The following is a 19,743-nucleotide window of genomic DNA, read 5'->3' as shown; positions in this document are numbered from 1 at the left end:
AAGCAAGGAGGGCTTAGGTGATGATGCTAGCTTGTCAGATATGAAGGGAGCCACGGACGCGGAGGATAACCCGCCACCCACCATGCCCATCCCTCCCACTCCAGTACTTCCAGTACTCCTGCAACCCTAACAACATCCCCAACAGGGTCCGGATCTTGATCTTTGATAAACGCAAAGGTAATTGAGGAGGCTGGAAGCCCTGCGCGCTCCGGCATTATTTCGGCTTTAAGAGAGGGGCCCCCTACAGACAGTCTGGAGATGGGTGAGGGGGTACAGAAGGGCAGTTTCAAGTCAGCTACATCCCCACAGGCTATCCCTCATCAGGAAGTACCAGATACAGTGATTAACTCTACTCTCAAACCATCTCAGGCCCAGCCAACTAAATTAGTATATCAAAAAGCTGTACGAAAGAAGAAAATAAAGGAATGGGTGGAATCAGAGCAAGAGGAGCAGGAGGAGCAGGAAGGAAAGAAGGGGGATAAAGTGGAAAAGGAGCCCAGCGACTGCTTTTATTCACTCTCAGAAGGTGCAGAGTGGTCAGACGATACAGAAAGCACTTCATTAGGGGTCAGCAGCTCAGATTCAAATGGCGAAGACTCTGAAGAAGAAGACGGAGATGAAAATGAAATTCCGCAAACAGCTGTTAAATCTGTACTTAAAAGCACACAGTATAGGAGAGGACGGTATTGGGGAAAAATAGACTCAGTCCGGAACAATTGCTCTACTACCCCTCTGTCGAAATCAAAGGAAATGATGCTGGATGACGAAAGCGGACTCTCAAAGTTAGATACTATACATCAGGCCATCCTGGCTCACAGAGAAGAGGCCAGGCAAGACAGTTGGAAGGTACAAGACGGGATGAGGAAAATGCAGGGCATTGTAAGTAAGCTTTCAAAAGCTTTTTCAAATCTAGGTGACAGAGTCTCTAAATTGGAGGAGAGAATTGTCAGGACTGAGGCAGACGCATCAAAGGCTACCTCCATGGCAGAGGAACATTCGGCACAAATAAGGGACATACAGTGGAAACTTGAAGATTCAGTAAACAGGCAAAGACGTAATAACCTTCGTGTACTCGGAATACAAGAAGGCCTTGAAGGGGCCGACCCCAGACAATATCTACTCGACCTCTTCAAAGGGGCCTTCCCAGAATAATCACAATGGAACTGGCCAGTGGAAATCCAAAGGGCGCATCGCATCCCGCTGAAACGGGCACGCACCAACTAAAGATGGGGGGAAAAAACGCGCTCTACACGTCTTTTTCAGTAACTTCCTACTGCGGCAGGCAATATATGAAAAGGCAAGGCCAGATGCTAAGAGATCAGTCGGGGGGTTTCCTTCTTCGTCCACCCTGATTTCTGCCATGTCACTGTGGAGAGACGATGGCGGCTCAGACAACTCATCAAACCTTTTCAGGACAAAAACGTACAGGTGTAACTAATAATGGCTCTGTGGTATATTTTGCCTCAGAGATAAAAGCTAAAGAATACCTGGACACACTGGGTAATTAATAGGTTATCATGTTTTAGTTTCGATTATTAAGAGGTAAAAAAGTTATAGCACTTTTGGTTAATTGGTATAGCGGGTGTGGAAGGCTGTTTGTAATTTTATATGCACTAGAGGAGGATAGGGGGCACAGGGGGTCGGGAATAGTAAAAGAGGTCTAGTTCTGTCTTTATAATTGCAAGAAAAATGAAAAAGCAACATGGGGTTAGTGGGCTCACTGAGCCTAAGCTGTCAAGTAAGAGGAATTTGAATCACTGTATCAATTTATGATAACTATGGGTCAATTTAAAGATATAGGAGCATGTTAAATTAGCCACTGCCAATTCCCACAGATCACATCACATGCTCAGACTCGTATCTGAGCGCCCAAAGGGGGTTAAAGGGAATTCCGGGGTGGAGAGGGGGGATGGGAAGGGAGGGGGTTTGGGGGTGGAGGGAGGTTGTGAGGTGGGGAGGAGAGTCTAATAAAAATGGAAAAAACGTTAGAAAAAATTCACTGTACCTGGTATAAAGTTTTTTTCAAAGGGATTTTTGGAAACTGTGTGAGATGTTTGAAAAATAGAGAAAACGTATTAGAGTTTGAACTACAAAATTACAATGGGGAGACTTAGTATGTGCACTATTAATGTTGGGGGTCTTAATGACTGGGGTAAGAGACAGAGGTTAGGTCAATACATCAGACTAAGCCAAACTGATATACTCTGTCTTCAAGAAACCCATCTACCATGGCTTAAGAAACATTTACTGAATATAAGAGGATACGAGCTGCTGGCTAGCTCCTCCCAAACCTCCAATATTAGTGGAGTTGCCATATTAGCTAAACCAGTTTTGGGGGGGATTACACGATACCTAGCTCATGGTCGCTGGGCAGTTGTTGAAATGAACTTGGGCTTTACACTATGCACTATATATGGGTCAAATCACGATGATCCTGAAATCTTCGACGATCTCAAGATTGAATTATTGAACTGGCCCTCTCCTCTTGTAGTCTGTGGAGGCTTGAATATCTCTGTGGATTTTACAGAATCAGGTATGAGTATCCCATATCAGGGTCGGAAGCACAGGGTATTTCGTGCCATAACAGCATTAATTAAAACCCATGGGCTGCATGTATGGGGTGAAAAGGAGCCTAATAATCTTGGGTATACATACTTTTCCTGTCCTGCTAAAAAGTTTTCTAAACTAGATTATTTTCTTGCTTCTGCTCTACTCTTAAATAGGGTGGAAATCAAGAAAGCACCCAAGGTAATCTCTGACCACAATCCATTGATACTACAATGACACATTGATACCCTGACCAGACCATCATCAAGGTGGACTTTTGAAAGAAAGCTACTAGCTGACAGTAAATTTGTCGCAAATATAAAGAATTGGGCCCAAAACTACTTCGAAATCAATCGATATAGTACATCTCGTAATATGGGTTTGGGAATCATTTAAAGCGGCTCTGAGAGGGGAGGTAATTAGCTTTTCTGCAAAGCTCAGGAAGGACATCAAATCCCATAATGAGAACCTTTTGACTCAGTTAGCAAATGTAGAAGAACTGTTGGTTAGAGCGATAGCCAGGGGGGATGAAATCATAGAAAGACAACAGAAAGTCATGGTTATTTAAGCAGAAATAAATCAGTCATTATCCCAAAGAGCGGCGGATCAATATCAAACAGACAGAGGCTCAATGTATGAAACCGGTGAGCAGGGGGTAAACTATTAGCTCTTAGAATTAAACAAAAGAGTAGCCAAAATATCATTAAAAACATCAGCGAAGGAACTCAGAATTATTCCGAGCCAGAAGCGATCCGAGAAATCTTTAAAAATTACTATCAGGCACTATATAAGGAAGAGATAAGATCGGACTTTATTAATACACGCTGGGATGATTTGGGACCAAAACTGACAGAGCAAGATATACTTAGGCTGAAAGAAGAGATATCAAGGGAGGAAGTAATTGAGGCTATGAAGGACCTAGCTATAGGGAAAGTGGTAGGACCAGACGGCATCCCACTGGAGGTGTATAAATGTCTTCAAGATACTATAACTTCCTTATGTAAATGTAAATGTATGAAACTTATATAGCGCAGGACTTACCCTGGGGCATCTCCGCGCTTGCTTAGGGAACCCGTCCTGGTATTCCCCTGTGAGATAGCCCTGGAAGGGTATCCACACGGTGAAAGCCAGGCATCCCGCCGCGAAGGGCCAATGTGGAGATTAAGCAAGCTATTGCCCAGAGTCGCAGAGTGTGAACCCGTGAGTCGAGAAGGCACCGGAGCGAGAATTATCGAGTCCGGGGGATTATTGAGCCCAAGACCCGCCGAGGCGGGGAATTGAACCCTGGTCCAGGGCCGAAACTCAAGCTCCAGGTCTGCCGCCTCTAACCCCTGAGCCACACTTCTCCACTTATTAATGGATCTATTTATTAGCATAATTTATACCATGGATATCCCTAGTTCATGGAAGGAAACCAACATCGTAGTATTCCATAAAAAGGGTAAACTTAGGTATGAACCCGGTGCTTGTCGACCAATATCCCTTATTAATTCAGATACAAAGATTTATGCCAAAGTCCTGGCTAATAGATTGTGGAGGGTTATCGTCGGCCTGGTGTTCCCCTGGCAGCATGGGTTCATACCGGGTCATGGAACAACGGACCATGTGAGACGGGTATTCACTCTATTTGATATCCATGCTGCCCGGGGGGATCAGATGGCTATGATCCTCCTCGACGCTGAGAAAGCGTTTGATCGTGTCACCTGGCGGTTTTTATGGGGGATGTTGGTACGAAGAGGTTTTGGTCTTAAAATAATCAATGCAATCAAAGCAATGTATTGTGACCCTAGAGCCCGGATCCAGATGATGGGGGGAAGCTCGGAAGAGATTTTAATATCTCGTGGGACATGACATGGGTGCCCATTGTCCCCAACACTCTTCGCTATATACATAGACACCATGATTCGTAAAATTTTAGGATGTCAGTTAATCGACCCAGTAGTATGTAGAGACTATGAGACAAAAATTCTGGTATACGCCGATGATTTGGCTGTCATAACTCCTAACCCGGATCTGGCAATAAGAGCTCTTACAGACATCGCCAGGGATGTTGGTAATTATTCTGGATACCGTCTTAATGAGAACAAGACTCAAATAATATGCACTAATAATATTCCAAGAGAGGATACTAGGTGGGTTGACTCAGCAATATATCTAGGGATTAGGATAACACCGCAGTTAACTCTATAATTGAAGACAACTTTGCTCCTCTGGTCACCTCTATTATGCATGAATTGAAAAGAATAAATACTATTCATCTTTCCTTAATTGGGCGAGTAAACGTTCTAAAGATGACTATGCTGTCAAAAATTCTTTATCTCTTCCGGTCAATTCCGCTTCTGGTTGGTGAAGAATGGATTAAAAATCTAGAAACAGTATTCTCAAATTTTTTATGGTCCTATGGCAAAATCAGAAGGTCCCTAACCTATTTATCACTTCCGCAATAGAGGGGTGGCTGGGCAGCACCTAATATTAGATTCTACCAATGGGCATGCCTTATGAACAACATTACTATATTATTGGATACCTCTCCTAATCACACTGACCCATCTGAGCCTCCCTCTGTATTTAAACTACTAGTGGGTGATGATGCTCAAGGGCTGCTGTTGCGACGAACAGAAGGGGGTATTATAATAGAACGAAATATAAAACTATGGATGGAATATGTAAACTGTGGAAAGCTATCCAGAAAACACTACTAATTCCTAAATTCAACTATTGTACCCCACTATGGGATTCTAAAATCTTCCCTCAATTAAGAAATGATAGGATGGGGGCCATTTGGGAACAACAAGGAATCAGAAGATTGGGGGGCACTTTTGATAAGGTTACAGGGAACCTACTTGCTTTTACGCATATTCAAACTAAATTTGGCATCCCCTCTACCCACACTTTTAAGTATCTTCAGATTTACCAATTAATAAATGGGATTAGGCCCCGCATTGATACGGGAGGGGCAATCAAAATAATTAAGCATATGCTTGGAGGCGTAGCTCGGATCAAAATTATATACAAATCCCTGACCGACTCAATACTAGACGATATGGATAAAGTAGAAACATAATGGATGATGAAACTGGGGGACCCTGATTTTGACCTTGAGAAGTCCCTACAGCTAGCAAATAAAGTGTTCCGCTCTACCAACCTAAGGTCACAACAATATAAAGTCATTTTTAGTCTATATTTTACTCCGGCCAAACTCTTTAAATGGGGCAAAAGGGACGATGATAAGTGCCCGAGATGCCAAGAGGGACCTGCCGACCTAATCCACATGTTCTCACAATGTAAAAAAATGAGGGGAATCTGTGCTGAAATTGAGATGTTTCTGGGGTTGCTAGGTATCAAGGTAAACCTGTCCCCTACCCTTAATATCTGGTATTGGTAACAATCATGATTTAGAATTGGATAAGGAGGCTTCCTTATTTATATGTTTAGCAGTCCTTTGGATCCTGGTGGCAGCAGGATGGAAGGATAACACAGCTCCTACTTTTCAAATGTGGCTTACTAGATTGCTAGGTATCCATTACATTGAAGGCGCTCTCTATAAAAACAGGGGAAAAAAGATGAGGTTGTGTGGGCTTTGCGTTTGGGCTCCCCTCACATTGTGGAGACAAACCCCCTAATAAGTTATTACTGTGTCTGCATATAGATATGAATATCTCCCCCAATGTCTAACCTATCTTTTATCCTTTATGCTTTATCCCTTATCATTTATTTATATTTTTTATCCTCTCGTTAATTCTAATTACCTTAGTACTGTTCATTTTGTTTTCTACGTTTTGTAATATATCTCACTATAATATTTCATGCTTAAAATGTTTGTTTTCTGTTTATGAACTTATGTATCCAATGTATTGTACCAGGTAAAATGAAAATATAAAATATTAAATAAAAATAAAATAAATAATAATAATTTAAAAAAAAGTAAATCCAATCACACACAATAAGTGTGGGGCATTCCAAATCAGTATTTTTAGTGCCACTATTAGGGCTTTAGATTTGCTAGCTGTGCTGTGAAATCTTCTAGCGATACAAAAGGGGATGATGATGGAGCGTTTGAGCAAATCAAACACTCACCCCCAGTCAACTGATCTGGGTTTAATCCATCACCATTCTTTAGCTCACTCAGCCACCCCAGTTCAGACATGGCCATATGAAAATCAGTCTGACCCTGTGCCTCATGGGAACAGTCCAGCCCGAACTGTCAAGCCATGTCTTCCCTGGACTGGAACAAAGCATCCTGGGACCGGTTTCGGATTCATAATCCTCATCAGCCAGGCTATCTTGAATCCAGTGGCCAAGTGAGCAAGGGACCCATGTCTGAGCATACCCTGCCAACTTAGGGCGAACAAAGCGATACAAAAGGGGATGATGGACGGAGTGTTTGAGCAAATCAAATACTCACCCCCAGTCAACTGATATGTGTTTAATCCATCACCATTCTTTAGCTCACTCAGCCACCCCAGTTCAGACATGGCCATATGCAAATCAGTCTGACCCTGTGCCTCATAGGAACAGTCCAGGCCGAACTGCCAAGCCATGTCTTCCCTGGACCGGAAACAAGCATCCTGGGACCGGTTTCGGATTCATAATCATCATCAGCCAGGGTATCTTGAATCCAGTGGCCAAGTGAGCAAGGGACTCACGTCTGAGCATACCCTGCCAACTTAGGGCGAACAAAGCGATACAAAAGGGGATGATGGGCGGAGAGTTTGAGCAAATCCAACACTCACCCCAGTCAACTGATCTGGGTTTAATCCATCACCATTCTTTAGATCACTCAGCCACCCCAGTTCAGACATGGCCATATGCAAATCAGTCTGACCCTGTGCCTCATGGGAACAGTCCAGCCCGAACTGCCAAGTCATGTCTTCCCTGGAACGGAAACAAGCATCCTGGGACGGTTTCGGATTCATAATCCTCATCAGCCAGGCTATCTTGAATCCAGTGGCCAAGTGAGCAAGGGACCCACGTCTGAGCATACCCTGCCAACTTAGGGCGAACAAAGCGATACAAAAGGGGATGATAGACGGAGCGTTTGAGCAAATCAAACACTCACCCCCAGTCAACTGATCTGGGTTTAATCCATCACCATTCTTTAGCTCACTCAGCCACCCCAGTTCAGACATGGCCATATGCAAATCAGTCTGACCCTGTGCCTCATGGGAACAGTCCGGCCCAAACTGCCAAGCCATGTCTTCCCTGGACCGGAACTTTGTTCGCCATAAGTTGGCAGGGTATGCTCAGACGTGAGTCCCTTGCTCACTTTGCCACTGGATTCAAGTAAGCCGGGCTGAAGACGGCTGAAATGCCAGAAACCGGTTCTCGGTAGCTTGATTAACACACACAATCAGAATTAAAAAAGCAGTTAGCTATTAAAAACAAGTTGTAAGTATACACATCACGAACTGTGTAAGATTTCTGTATGGTTTAATCATCTGTTTGTGAAGTGGACGTAAGTCTGCTGCCGGCAATGTATCAATCTCTGGATGCCGTGTGTAAGCAGCTAGGACCAGCCAAGTCACTGAGTCTCTGCTGTGCGGACCGAGTCTCACTTTTTCTTTGGTATGGGGAGGGTACATTTCAAACAATTTTTTATGTTCTTTTATGTTGTTGTATTAGTTTTTTTCTTCTGGTATTTCATCTGGAGCATGTGAATGAAACATATGTGTGCTTGCACCTGCAGGTAGGAATTTAACCCAAGAACAGAAAACCTCTTTCATAGTTGTGTATTTCTGCAATTCTCTGAAATGTTAAGAGCTTCTTCATGCTGAGCTTCTTCCGCACCAGCACAACTTGTACCAGTGTCTCCAGTCCGAGACATTATGAGAGGAAGTATTTACGAAAAGAGATAAGGTTTATGCACATTGTAGGGAACTGTAATCCTTCAAGCTTGAACAAACATACAGCTAATACATAGGATATATATCTACTCAGCTGCAGTTGATTTTCCCTTCCCACCCCAGACGTCTCTGGATATTTGTAAGTAGGGGTCTCTGAGAAAGCATGACTGAACTACTCAGATTTGACCCTTAAAATAAGAACCAAACCATCTTTGGCGGCATAAACATAAACTAAAGGATTGGTGTCCAGGCAGATTCCAGACAACCCCAAAGGATATGTGCTACAATATGCCCCTTAACTTAACCAAGGAGCAAATAATCTCTGGCAACTATTGAACGTCACAAACCTTGATCCTCCAGGGATCACGGAAACAGAGCAGTACCTTTCTTTCAGTAAATAGTGCTCACTTAATCTCAGAGAGATACACAGAATAAACAATGGTGACATTTTCAATAAGCATGTATTGAACTAGCGTAATTCTAGTATAAAATATGTTTGCTGCGACAATCATTAGACAGAATCAGATATAGAAGATTACGAGCACCATCAGAGTAAATAAAAGTTAGACATCTACCATAGTGTTAAAATAGTAAATATATGCAGGCTTATCAATACATGCTCAGTAATCAAGCGTACTCCTACGATACAAACCTTATCTAAGTGTATCTAAGTGTACCTAGCATGTATGTATGTGTAAAGCCAAGAATCCACTAGGAAAGAGCCAACACCATCACCTGATGGAGGAGAATGAAGAACCCCGTCTTGGTCTCGAGTTACACACCCCACAAGGGATGTCAGACCACTGTGTGCTGAAGATTCTGCAGGCCGAGACCTCAGCGTCTAGTATCATCATGAAAGCTTCTCCTCAGGTTGCCCAGTGAAGACGTTGGTCTTGTATACCCGATAAGTACCCTCAGGTGTTCTACCTGGATGTGAAATGGTACTGTGGGTCTGTCATTCAAGGGTGACGATAGCAGTGAATTTTGTACAGAGTTATTATACAGAAGATGGTAATCCTGCTGTGCATGTCCTAGGCAGAGGATTAATATAAGGTACTAATAATCCTCATGTGTAAAAAATTAAGCTAGTTTTTGAAGAAAACCACACAACATTTATTTGGCACATAACTAGGTAAGAGATCAGCACCAGAACAGTTATGTAGAGTAAGGTGGGATGACTGTATGTAAAAGGTCGTGCAGCTACCTAGGCCTGTATTGGGGTACCTTGGGGCTCATTTACAAATAAATCAAACAATAACGCAATTATTGCACTCATATCTATTAGACAGGGGACTCTTTACTCTGGCCTGGCATACGTTTCTCAATGGCATTAGGGTTGAAACACTTCTAAATGTTTGTTTTTTTCCGGGTTTTATACAGTGCAGACATGACCTGAAGGTATCAGGTATTAGAGTGCTTTACATAAGCACCAGTTATGCAACACAAGGACACATTCATTATTGTTAGGCACGGGGAGAGTGGGATTTGACCAGAATCACAGGATGTTGAGCGTATTTGCAGAGCCTCGAGCCTGGTTCTCCAGATTTTAGGTCAACTGCCCTAGACGATAGACCACACTCTGTGTTTCTTCTGGATATACATCTTTTTCACCATCCTTCCAGTGGGCTGTGTATTTATTGCAATAAAAATTCCCCAGTTTTGGAATATCTGCTGTGAGTGTCCCTAGTTGAGTCTCACTAACACTAAGGTCTGGTCAAATAAATGTAAGTGCTAATTGCCAGTTCCCAGCTCTTAAAATAAGGTGCCCTGCTGCACAGAGGTGGTAAGAGGCTCTGGACTGGTTACACTTTTTCAGATGTTCACATGCATGTGCAGTCTCGGTGAGTGTGATAACTGTCTACTTCAGCATAAGTAGTTTGACTCAGGTGGGGCCTTCAATAAATTGGTTGTTGCCTGCACAGGCCTCAAAATGTAATTGGACATTCAAAAATAAATATCCCCATTTGTGTGAGCCTGTATTGCTCGCCAGTGATCCTGTTGTGCTTTGGTGTATGCACACTGTTGATAAAATAAAAGATTCTCATTGGCTGTACCTAGTGAAAATATTACCATATGTTCACAAAGGCCATGAGTGCAAATATAATAATATTTTTGGCATATTTCCACTCATTCCCATACTTTGGGCTTTGATCATGCTTCTCTGAGTCAGCCCTTTATGAGATTCATGCTTTGAACTAAACCATGCTAATTACTTCTCTGGCCAATAGGTATATCAAAGCATGTCTCACACAAAAGGCCTACTTTGAGGATTTTAAGTCCATTCCTGGGAAAATAGGAGGGTGGGGGTAGAATCTGCATGTGTTATTTAATTTTTCATTGATTGCAAAAGTTGGGCACACGTTTCCCAGTGAAACAATGAGGGAGCATCCAGACCTATGTCTCCATTCTCTCCGCCAAGGTTCTTTCTATTTTTATATCAAGGAGCCAGTTTAGTAGTAGCTGTTTAGTGTAAGCTTTACGTTCTCAGAGAGCTGTGATGTTGGACTTGACCCTCTCTGGAGGGCCAGATGTAAACTTTTTGCCTTCACTTCTCTAATTGTTCTAAATTCATTTTTGTTGCTTTTAGGACTCTGCACACTTTACCACTCCTAACCTGTGCCAAAGTGCTTGTGCTATTTCCTTTAACATGAATTGAATTACACCAGATTGGCACATTTAATTTACTTGTAAGTCCCTAGTAAAGTGGTACTACAAGTACCCAACGACTGAACATCAATGCTACCAGTGGGCTTGTAGCACCCATTGTGCCACCCACTTAAATAGCCTTTTTAAACATGTCTTAGGCCTGCCATTGCAGCCTCTGTGTGCAATTTTAAACTGCCATTTAGACTTGGAAAAATAAACTTTTAGCCAGGCTAAAATGCCCTTTCTATTACATATAAGTCACCCCTAATGCAGGCCCTAAACAACCCATAGAGCATAGTGCATTGTAATTAAAAAGTTGGACATATACATCTAAGTTCTACATGTATTGGTAGTGAAAAATTCACATATTAGTTTTTCACTACTGTGAGGTCTACCTCACCCATAAGATAACATGAGGCTATCCTAGATAAGTTTTTATTGGTAACAGGTAAGACAGTCAAGTTTGGTGTCTAAGGAATTGTATTTTAAACTCATTTTTATTGGTTGGATTTTGAGTTATAATTCTGAAAATGGCACTTTTAGATAGATGGCCTTTTCTTGTCCTAACTATTTGGTTACTGCAGACTGTTCACATGACTAGGTTTAGGTTGCTTGTGTGTGCTCCGCCCAGACAGCTTCACAATAAAGGGTCTGAGTTCTGAGTTGATAGGTGGACAGAGAAAGGAATTCACACTAGTTTATTGTGCCCTCAGAGAGACTGGCAGGCAGGATATTCCAGACACCTCTGTAGGGGGACACTCCAGCAGCTTCTCCTACTTCAAAGTGGGCAGCATCAAATATAAACTAAGGGGCAGATTTACAAGAAAGTGACGCATCTTTATAGATGCGTCACTTTTCCTACGCCACCATAGATGCGCCGTATTTACAATACGGCACACTATGGCACAAGGAATGACAGATGAGTCAGAAATTCTGACACATTTGTTGGTGTAAAAGTCACACATTGCTGGAGTCATGTTGCAAGCACGACGCAACTCCAGCAATGCGTGTTCATGCCTATTCCCACTACACTGCGTCACTACTTATGCCTTGCTGAAGCAGGCGTAAGGTTTTGATGCAGTGGCGTCCTAAAAGTGACTCTGTGAAATCTTATAGATTTCACTGAGTCACTTTTACGAGGCATTCCTACGTGGGAACGCCCACCCTGCATACATTATACATGACGCAGGTATAATGTGACGCAGGGCTTTACAACGTGACGCATCTCCCTAGATGCGTCACGTTGTAAATAGGCTGCATTGTTTGCACCGTTGTTGCGTCAAAAAAGTGACGCAACTGCAGCGCAAAAGTCACTCAAGGGGCTTGTAAATCTGCCGCTAAGACCTTCAGACCCACTCTTCAGTACACTCCTGGACTTGTGGATACTACAGAAGAAGGACACCCTACTGCTCTGCTGCTTGACCCCTGCCATGCTTGCTGAGAAGGAAGACTAGACCTGGAACCTTCATCCAAGGTTGAAGTGACTGAAAGGGTTAGCTGACTGAAACCCTGTCTGAGCTACAAGGACATAATAAGCTCCATTGGACCTGCCTGGACGTGCAAGTAGACCTACCTGAGCCCTGCTTGCCTCTGTTGGAGTACGTTTCTGATCCCCAAGAGATGCTCCTGAGGCCTTGAACCCTTGGTATAGCATCTGTTGAATGTGCATCTCTATCTGCTACCCCTGACAGTACAATCACCCTACTGCAATTACCGTCCTAGATGCTGGTCCAGCACTATTTGCGCTACAGTGATGACCATCTGCTGCACTCTCCCTGCTCCTTGCTGTCTCCTCAAGCACAAACTTGACTCTTCTCGCTAGAAACTCATTGAGATTAGTCTGGTCTCTGTATACAGCTGGCGTTCCATTGCGGTCGGCCTCAACTTCTGCCTTTCACCCAGTCTTGCATGACAAGATAACCATGAGTGACACTGTGTGCTTTTAGGCACTATACTTAGCTTACATCTTCAAAATTACATATCTCTGGTTCTACGCATTGAATTGTTGCTATTTTAGTATCAAATAATTTATTACATTTTAGTCAGTTTTCTAAATTGATGTGGGATATTTCTTGAGTTATGTTTTCACTTTATTTTTGTTTGAGTGCTGCATAAATACCTTACACATTGCCTCAAAATTAAGCCTCACAGCTTTCATGTCAAGCAACCAGAGCATTAAACACAGGCTAATTTAGTATATTTTGAGGTTCGCCCTGACAAGGATTGTGTCTGTTGCATGAACCATCAACCGAACTCCTTATACGTGACCACAAATTTATATCATTATCTTGAAAAGATACAAGTTGCTTTGCATGACAGATGGGACAAGGTAGGAGGCAGAACGTGTCTGCCAGGAATCAGATTAACGTAATCTCCCTTATCCAGGGCAGAGAATAAGATCAAGAAGAGAAGTGGCAATGTCCTAGTAAAACCCTCAATGATTAATCATTGGGAAAAGTTGCAGGGTTAGAATAGACCAAATGTTACAAGATGGCCACTGCATTTTCAGAGTATGTGTGGTTCATATTGTTAGTGAATTCTCGCAATATCTTATGTATTAGGAGGCGAGCACATGCACCACTCTGCACACTTCAATTTAGAATTTTGAAGCAAGATCGAGTTTTGCTGACTGTTCCTCCTCAATTTCTCCTGAGAGGGGTTACGGACTTCTTGGGCTACCTAACTATTTCAGAGAGGTTGTTATCCCTCCACTTAGTGGGTAGCCAATCCAGTTTTTCGTATACAGAGTATAGTCCCTCTTCAGAACATTTATATTCAATTAGTTTTACTCAGAGTAAGGAGTAGCGTCTCAGATGGGAGCAGCACCCGCTGAGTCGCAATACTAATCTCCAGTGTGTAGCATCTCTCTGGAACATGTCTTCAATCGTCTTCCTGTGTTTCTGAATTAGAACGCTGTCTTCTCTTCTGGGATCTCTTCAGCCACTGCCTGGATCCTGTCCACCCTGTCTCTTCAGTAAAGGAAGTCTTCATCTCTCATTATACTAGTAACGTTCCAAAATGAAGATTCTGCCTAGTGGACACCAACGAGAATTCAGAAACAGTGGTTGCTTACACTCCTTAAATGACACTTCGTAATATCTCTTGCAACTGCCTCCTTTGAGCTTTCCTTCCTTATCCTTATCTTTTCCTTCCTACTTGTTCCTTCCCCTGTTCCTTTTTGCGCGCTCCTCCAGTGATTGTGGAACTCAGTTTTAGGAGTCAAGCAAAGTTCATCTGGAATCTCAGAACTCAGACAATTCTTACTTTTTCAATGAAAAACATTAACTGAAAGTTACAGGAACTCAATTGTTTACTAATCTTGTTTTTCAAACTGTTGCCATTCAGAGCAGTGATGTTATCAATTTATCGAAGCTGTTCTTGTATATTCAGAAGTGAAGCAATGACTCCTGAAAACTCTGGTAGGGGGTTAAAAGCATAACAAGACATATGAGTATTGTTTGTGTAGGAGAGTTGATCTATATTTCTGTCCCCCTTTTTATTCCTCTGTGCTTCAAGTACTCTCACTTTCATGGAATCAGTATCAGTTTCTATAGGAAGAATACTCGAAGTGAAGGCTCAGGTAGACATAGAGTGGCAGCAGTAATCAGAGTTGTCTCTTCTTTATCCCGATTCCCCTTCCCCCTTGCTGGTGAATCCCATTGGGAAGCCATAGGTGGGAAGCACCGGTAGGTAGGCATTGGGAAATACCAACCAGTCTGCTTCTGCATAGAAAGGGGTACTTGACAGATTGAAGTGCGCACAAAATTTCTCCACCCAAGGAGGATGGCGGAAGAGTTTAGTTTAATGACCCTGGAAGAAAAGCTAGAGGTAATTGAGAGAGAATTATGGGTGGTAACAGAAGAAAATAAAAATTTGAAGCAAGATATAGTTGTTTTTCATCAAGAAACCATGTTAATGTCGCAGAGATTTAATGGGTTAACTGCTGGGACTATTCCCATTTCTCAGTCTACTCCTGCCAGTTCCACTCCAGAATCAAACCCACGAACTGTAGCACAGGTAATGCACTCAGGTTCTCCACTTATTCCTGTAGCCCCTTCAGAAAGGTTTAGTGGGGACCCACAGAAATCCCAACTTTTTCTGACGCAAGGCTCTTTACATTTTATGTGTCGTCCAACTTTATTTCCTGATGCTCAGTCCAGAGTAGCTTTTATTTTGTCCTATTTAAGTGGGGATGCTGCAACTTGGACGATGCCTTTGGTATCTAAGGATGACCCATTGCTTTATGGGTTTTAGTATTTCAAGACATAATTCCTCAGAATCTTTGCCAGAAGGAATATTTCCCAGGCCACTGACAAAGAATTGTTAGAATTATGTCAAGGTAACAGGGACCTTGTAACTTACCTGACCCAATGTAATATGTTAATTGTAGAGACAAATTGGCCTGAAGAGAAAAGGGCAGCATTCTTCTATCGAGGTTTACTTGATGAAATAAAGGACCCCTTGGCTAAGATTTCCAATTGACCTACTGAACTATCTGCCCTATTGGATTTGGTGTTGGAGATTGATTTTCAATGGGCAGAGCGTAAGGGGGAGAAGAAAAAGAATTCAGATTGAATATCCCTCGATTAGATTGAATCAGATCAGAAGTGGTAAAGACTTCTGGAACATCTTCTAAAGTTGAGCCAATGCAAATTGGAGCCTTGCGAGGGCCATTGAGTAAAGAGGAAAAAGAACAATGTAGAATTAGGAAGTTATGCTTGTATTGTGGAGTTTTAGGGCATTTCGTTAAGGAATGTCCCAAAAGATCAATGGTTTCAGCGAAGGGAAACAGTCAAAACCATCAGTAGGCGGGATCGCTCTGATGGTGAAAGAACATAAAATGACTCCAGACTCACATCATATTATGAATACTCTGCAGACTTTAGCACCTCATCTGGTTCTGCATATGACCACAAAGTTTTGTGATCAAGAAATTACGGCGGTTGCTATCATGAATGATTCAGGAGCAACTAGTAATTTTTGTGAAATCAAGTATGCACAAAAGATTGGGGTGAAAGTAATTTTTGAAGAAAGAAGTAAACCAGTTCAGGTGGTAGATGGAGCAAGTCTTTCCTCTGGTCCCATCACCCGCCATACAGAACCAATGGAATTAATTCAATCGAATGGTTATAATGAAATTATTCTATTAAACTTTATAGATGCCCCACAATTTCAAATAATTTTGGGGCTTCTGTGGTTCTCTGCGCACAATCCCACCATCAACTGGGGGAACAGAACTATTGAAATGAAATCAACCAACGCTTCAGAGCATTGCTATCACAACTCATACATATGTTCAGCATCCTTGTTGTCTCCAGGAGGAGAATCAATTGGTATAATCAATTCTATGGAAATTCTCACTGAGTACTAAGACTTCAAGGCGGTCTTTTGTGAACAGGAAGCAGAGAAGCTTCCTCCGCATCGTCCATATGAATGTACAAGTGATTTGCAAATGGGAGCAATTCTCCTTGCAGCAGAAGATATGCTTTGACTGAGGTAGAAATATCGATCTTAAAGAATGTCTGGATCATTATCTAGCAAATGGACCTTTATAGTCCCCAGTGGCTTCCCCATTATTTTTCATTCCTAGAAAAGAAGGATCTTTTGTATTGATTATCATACATTGAATCGAGTCACCATCAAGAATCGCTATTCCTCACCCTTGATTTCCGTCCTACTAGACCAAATCAAAGAAGCTCAGGTTTTTACCAAACTGGATCTTCAGGGGGCATATCACCTCATTCGAGTGAAAGAAGGTCACGAATGGAAAACCGCATTCTGGACAAAATATGGTTTATTTGAATATCAAGTCATGCCATTTGGCCTCTGCAGTGCTCCAGCAGATTTTCAACATTTTATCAATGCTATAATGGGGGACTTGATCAATGCAATTTCAGTGGTCTATTTGGATGATATTATGATATTTTCCAAAGATCCTCAAGAGCACCCAGCACATGTCAGAATCGCACTCAAAAGAATTTGCCTCAAACAGTTATACATAAGATTGGAGGAATGTGACTTCAGTGTACAAACTGTGGAAATTTTGGGATTTGTTCTATTTCCAGAAGGAATCAACATTTTTCTTTAAAAGGGTGCAATTTGTAATCGATTGGCCATCACCAAAAGATGTAAAAGAAGTTCAAAGCTGTCTTGGCTTGTTCAATTTCCATAGGCGATTCATTCAAGGATTTTAAAAAAAATTGCTCTCCTCGCACAACTCCTCAAAAAAGGAGTGAAATTTCAGTGGTCTGAAGAAGCGGAGCAGGCTTTTATGTATCTAAAGAAGAGTTTCACTTCAGCTCCTTGTTGCATGCAGCCCCATCAGAGCCCTTCTTTCTGGAACCTGATGCATCAGATCTGGGGTTCTTTCTCAATGCTATAAGAACAGTTACACCCAGTGGCTTATTGATCAAGGAAAACTGAATCCAGCGGAGATTAACTACACTATTGCGGAAAAAGAAGTACTGGCTGTCAAGGATGCTTTTGAAGAATAGGGACATTATTTGTTAAGAGCTAGACATACAGTAACAGTATTCTCAGACCACAAGAACCTTCAAATCTTGAAGATAGCTAAGACATTGACTCCTAGACAACTACACTGGTCCCTCTACTTTGCTGATTTTGACTTTTTGATTACATATCGTCCCAAGAATAGGAATAGCAACGCAGATGGCTTGTCCAGGGTACAAATCGATACTCAAGAACATTCAGTTATCAAACAGTCTATAATCCATGAATCCTAGATCATTGTTACAATTTCCCTGTTAGATTTAAAAGAAGAAGTTCAAAAAAGTGTGACCCCAGAAGAAATGTCTGATTTTTCTACACAAGGAGTAGGAAGAGAAGAACTTAATCATTTGCCCTATTGTCATGGTGCTTTATACTTCCCTACCGAAGAAATTCAGGAAAAGGCTCCACATGAGTGCCATGATCACCCTCTAGCTGGTGATAAAGGACTACCTAAGAACCTTGTCTTGGTTCAACGTTATTTTTGGTGGCCAGAAATGAACTCTCATATCAAGCAGTATGTAGCGCCTTTGAATCTTTGCCAGAGGCAAATCTGCGAGACAGGCTCCCCAAGGACTGTTACAACCATTGCCCACCCCTTCTCATCCTTGGCATACAGTCACTATGGATGTGGTAGTAGAACTCCCTTTAAGTCATAATTTCAGTACAGTTTTAGTTTTTGTGGACACTTCACTAAGATGAGCCATTTGTCCCTCTGCTCAGGAGTTAGCGAGGAAGTTTAGGGAACATATTCATGGGTTTCCTAAGATTTTGATCTCAGATCAGGGTTCCCAATTTTTTATCCCATTTTTGGAAAGCCTTCATGCATGGGCTGGGAGCAGAAGTCACAAACTCGACCAGTTATCGTCGTCAAACAGACGGTCAAACTGAAAGAGCTCATCAAGAATTGGAGCAGTAACTTTGGTTGTTCCTTCTGGATCAGGAGGGTTACTGGTCAGAACTGTTCTGGATGGCAGAATTCACATTTAACAATGCTAAGAATGTCTTCACAGGATGCTCAACTTTCTTCCTAAATTATGGCAAACATCCAAACCCCTTTATTTGTCAAGGAGATATTGGGGTACCTGCTGTAAGGAGTTTAATGAAGGATTTGGATTTAACCCTTATTCATAGGTCAGCAGAGTCCAATTTATTGAAAGCTAATGAAAACTATAAGAAACATGCAGAAAAACATAGAAAACATGCACCAGAGTATTGAGTAGGTGATCAGGTATGGTTATCCTCTCATCATCTCCATTTCAAAGGTAAGGGGAAATTTCAACCCCGTTTTGTAAAAAATATTCTTTGGCCAGTCACTGTCAAACTGAATTTACCCTCTAATGCAGGCATTCATCCAATCTTTCATGTATCCCTTCTCAAGAATACTGCACCCAACACAGGATTATCCAAACCTCCTGCACTTCTTTTGTTGGATGGACATCCTGATTATGAAGTGAATGGAATTTTAGACTCTAAAAGAATCAAAGCAAAACTTTATCATCTTATTGATTGGAAAGGTTATGGGCCAGAATACAGATCTTGGGAGTCAACAGAAGATGTCCATACCCCTCAATTTAAGAGAAGGTTGCACACATGGTATCCTCTCAATCCCAGGCCGATAAATCGGACTTTGAGAGGGGGTACTGTCAGGAATCCGAGTAACATCATTCTCCTTATCTAGGTCAGTAAGAATAAAAGCAAGAAGAGAAGTGACAAGGTCCTAGAGAAACCCTCAATGATTAATCATTGGGAAAACCTGCAGGGTTAGAACAGACGAAATGCTACAAGATGGCATCTGCATTTTTTCAGAGTATTTGTTGTTCAGAATTGTTAGAGAATTCTCGCGATATCTGAGCACTACAATTTAGAATTTTGAAAAGAGCGAGTTTTGCTGACCGTTCCTCCTCAAATTTTACTGAGAGAGGTTACAGACTTCTAGGGCTGCCACACTATTTCAGAGAGGTTGTTGTCCCTCATCTGAGTGGGCAGCCAATCCAGTTCTTCGTCTCAAGAGTCTCTCTTGAGAGCATTTATTTACAATTCGTAAGGAGTAGTCTCAGATAGGCGAAACACCCACAGAGTCACAACGCTAATCTCCAGTGTGCAACATTCCTTCAGAACAAGTCTTCAATCATATTCCTGTGTTTCTGAATTAGAGAGCTGTCTTCTCTTCTGGGATCTCTAGTTAATTCTGCCACTT

The sequence above is a fragment of the Lissotriton vulgaris genome, chromosome 3_1 (assembly GCF_964263255.1).
Source record: "Lissotriton vulgaris chromosome 3_1, aLisVul1.2, whole genome shotgun sequence".
Lineage (NCBI taxonomy): Eukaryota > Metazoa > Chordata > Amphibia > Caudata > Salamandridae > Lissotriton > Lissotriton vulgaris.
The sequence above is the reverse complement of the archived record's forward strand: the minus strand, read 5'-3'. Positions refer to the sequence as shown.